Source organism: Moschus berezovskii, chromosome 3, assembly GCF_049115385.1.
Source record: "Moschus berezovskii isolate FMDL1 chromosome 3, NW_MosBer_1.0, whole genome shotgun sequence".
Lineage (NCBI taxonomy): Eukaryota > Metazoa > Chordata > Mammalia > Artiodactyla > Moschidae > Moschus > Moschus berezovskii.
This window is the reverse complement of record NC_142462.1, coordinates 104,022,700-104,027,148: the sequence shown is the minus strand read 5'-3', so window position 1 is coordinate 104,027,148 and position 4,449 is coordinate 104,022,700.

Below are 4,449 nucleotides of genomic sequence, written 5' to 3'. Positions count from 1 at the left end.
GTATTCTTCAGATACACAATAATGTGTCTAGGTACAAATTTCTTTTGGTTTATCCTGCTTGAGATTGGATTCCTGTACCTGGGGATAGCTATCTTTCCACTATTCTCATAAATTTTTCAGTCATTATACTTTTTAACATTGGCTTTTACCCAATCTCTTTATTACCTTCTGGAATTTTATTAGGTATATGTTTTGTGCTCTCATTCTAACCTCTAAGATGTAGTCTTTCTATCATATTTCTATTTCATTATCTCACTGGGCTACAGTCTGGATAATTTACTTACATTGAATACTGTTTCTTTAGTCCAGTTAACTGATTCTCTCATCAGCTGAGCTTAATCTGTAATTTAATCAATCTGCTAGATTTTTAACTTTCAATTTATATAGTTCATCGATTCTGAAACAACTTTTCTCTCAGATTCAAACACCCCTGCAATCCAGGAGCATCTTATAATCAGTGGCATCTTGAATAATAATTGGCAGTGTTTTTGATGGCCCATCAAATGATGCTGCATCTTACAATCTTATTTTATAGTCAACACAATATGGTATTCCTTTTTCATTTTTTGGAAGTTCTATTTGATTCTTTTTGAGCCCAAAAGACTTGCAATTCTTATCTATTTTAGAACCTCTTGTTTGTTTTTCTAAACTTATAAAACTCAGCAATTTTAGAATCTGTGTCAGATAACTGCAGTATCTGAAGACTGCAAGTCTATGTCTACTGCATATTATTTCTGCTGGTTCTTATTCAAAGTGCATTGTTTTCTTGTGCCATTTATCTGTGAGTCGATCATTTTCTTTGGACCTTTATCTGTGGAATTCCTTTGAGGCCTAGATTGAAGTTGAGTTCCTCCAGAGAGGATTTGTATTTACTTTCATGAGTTGCCGGTGGTGGGGGTGGGTGGCACTACCAACCTGAGATCACTCTAAATTATTTGCTTGGGTTATTTTGGACAGCATAGTAGCATAAATTTAGACCACAAACTCTTGTAGAGGCTTACTTATTGTTATGAATTCTTGGAAAATACTTTTCTCTGGATTGCTTAACATCAATACTTTAAATCCTGCACAATAAAGCAAGTTATTTGCAAGTGGATAATCAGAGTTAGTGTTTAAGCGTTTTAACCTAGAACTGTTGGAAGAAAGGGTAGATAGTGATAATTCTCTAGACTCAGATTAAGCATGTATGTTCAATTTGCTAAAGCAGTAACCTCCAAACAGGTAGAAAGGGTAAAAATGAAATAAAATACTGGGGGGGGGGAATAAATCAAAAGATGAGAAAGGAAAGTTAAAAAGGCAGGGGGTAAAAGTAGGACAAAGAGAGCATAAAAAGAAGAAACGTACCTAAATATATATTTCAGTTTACATGTAAATGATTTTAACTCTCTAGTACAAGACAAAAATTATCAGAATAGATTTTTTTAACCTAGCTATATGTGTTCACACGAGCTATGCTTAAAGCATAAGAACTAAAGAAACTAAAAGTCAAAAGTGGGGGAAAAAAGATATGTCAGGTAAATGTTAACCAAAAGAAAATATCTGTAGCTTTATTAATATAAGATAAAAATAAACATCAAGGCATTATCAGAAACAAGAGGGTCACTGCTGCTGCTGCTGCTGATTCTAAGTCACTTCAGTTGTATCCGACTCTGTGCGACCCATAGACGGCAGCCCACTAGGCTCCCCCATCTCTAGGATTCTCCAGGCAAGAACGCTGGAGTGGTTGCCTTTTCCTTCTCCAATGCGTGAAAGTGAAAAGTGAAAGTGAAGTCGCTCAGTCATGTCCGACTCTTTGCGACCCCATGGACTGCAGCCTACCAGGCTCCTCCGTCCATGGGATTTTCCAGACAAGAGTACTGGAGTGGGTTGCCATTGCCTACTCCGAAGAGGGTCACTACTACTTTCAATTTCCCAAGAATTTTTAACATATAAAAATATTTAGGAATTATTCTAACAAATAATGTGCAATCCTTCCTGAAGATAATTATAAAGCTTTACTGAAAAATGCTAAAATTTGAAATAAATCTGAAGATATACTTTATTGTAGGATAAGAAAATTCAATGTCATAAAATTACATTCTTCCCAAATAGATTTAGAGATTCAATATAATTCCAATCAAAAACCCAACAGTCCACACAACTTCATAAGCTGATGTAAATGTATATGGAAAACTAAAGGCCGTAAGAAGAGTCAGGCCAATCCTGGAGAACTAATTAGGAGAACTTTCTATATCAGACACTCAGTTCAGTTCAGTCGCTCAGTCGTGTCCGACTCTTTGCGACCCCATGAATCACAGCATGCCAGGCCTCCCTGTCCATCACCCACTCCTGGAGTTCACTCAAACTCATGTCCACCGAGTCAGTGATGCCATCCAGCCATCTCATTCTCTGTCGTCCCCTTCTCCTCCCGCCCCTAATCCTTCCCAGCATCAGAGTCTTTTCCAGTGAGTCAACTCTTCGCATGAGGTGGCCAAAGTACTGGAGTTTCAGCTTTCGCATCAGTCCTTCCAATGAACACCCAGGATTGATTTCCCCCAGAATGGACTGGTTGGATCTCCGTGCAGTACAAGGGACTCTCAAGAGTCTTCTCCAGCACCACAGTTCAAAAGCATCAATTCTTCGGCGATCAGCCTTCTTCACAGTCCAACTCTCACATCCATACATGACCACGGGAAAAACCATAGCCTTGACTAGACAGACCTTTGTTGGCAAAGTAATGTCTCTGCTTTTTAATATACTATCTAGGTTGGTCATAACTTTCCTTCCAAGGAGTAAGCGTCTTTTAATTTCATGGCTGCAATCAGCATCCACAGTGATTTTGGAGCCCAAAAAATTAAAGTCTGACACTGTTTCCACTGTTTCCCCATCTATTTCCCATGAAGTGATGGGACCAGATGCCATGATCTTTGTTTTCTGAACGTTGAGCTTCAAGCCAACCTTTTCACTCTCCTCTTTCACTTTCATCAAGAGGCTTTTGAGTTCCTCTTCACTTTCTGCCATAAGGGTGGTGTCTAGTACATATTATAAAACTATATGAGCCTGTGCTCTAGAGCCTGAGAACCGCAACTACTGAAGCCCATGTGCCCAAGAGCCTGTGGTCTGCAACGAGAAGCCACTTCGATGAGAAGCCAGAGCACCACAGCTAGAGAGCTGCCCCCACTTGCCACAGCTAGAGCAAGGCCCACACAGCAACAGAGCCCCAGCACAGCCAAAAATAAATAAATAAGAAAAAATTTAAAAATAACACAAAACTATAGTAATTGAGATGGCATAGTACTGGCACAGATAAACAGAACATAACAGAAACAAACCCAAGTGTATTTGGAAACTTTGTTTTTTTGCAGATTTGGCACTGCACATCATTGTGGAACAGAAAGACTATTCAGTAAATGTTGCTGAGACAACCATAGATCTATATGAGGAAAACGGCATTCAATCTCAATCCTACCACATACAAAAATCAGTTCCAGGTAGATTAAGATATTTAAATGTAAAAGACAAACTATAACACTCTCAGAAGACAACATAAACAATATTTTATGACACTAGAATAGGTAATAATTTTTCTAAATAAGATGTGAAAGGCAAAAAATAAAAAACAAAACTATAAAGTTTCCCGTAAAGGGAAAAAATGAGTAAAATCAACTACATTATAATTAAGAGCTTTGCAACAGAGAATAGAAAATAAGCCTCAACCTGAGAGGATTTTTTGGTAATACATAAAACTGGAAAATAATATCCATAATATAAAAAGAACATCTGTGAATTATTTTTTAATGGGCAAAGAACACAAAAATCCATTTCTCAAAAGAAGACTCACAAATGATCTGTAAACATATGAAAATTATACTTAGTAATCAGGGAAAAGAAAATTAAAACCACAATGAAATTACCTTATCATACCACCAAGTTGTCAAGAGTTAAATGTCAGTCAATACCAAGAGTTGAGGGCAAAAGCACCTCTCATCACTCCTGGCAGAGCTTTAAAGTGGTGACATCACTTCAGAACACAGTTGTTACCTAGTAAAGCCACATATCCTACACCCTAACAATCCCACACCCAGCTATACTCGCCGAAGAAACTCTTCTGCCTGTGCGGCAAGATTTATGTCCAAAATTGTATTTCTAAAATGGAGACGTAGCTGTAATACAACAGGGGAGAGAAAATGAACCAATTACAGCTACACGCATCCAGCAGACAAACCTGAAAACAGCGATGTTGAGTGAAAGACGCCAAATTGAAACATGCATTGTATGTTTCCATTATATATGTTCAGACAGGTAAGACAGAACAATGTATTGTCCAGGAATATGTGCACAGCTGACATTACAAGGAAAAGGAAGGAATTATTATCATGGATTTGTGATTTCATCTGGGGAAGGGAAGGGAGTGCAAAGAGGCTTCGAAGGTGTGTTTGTTCTTGCTAATGCTGAATGGTGGGTCAAAGA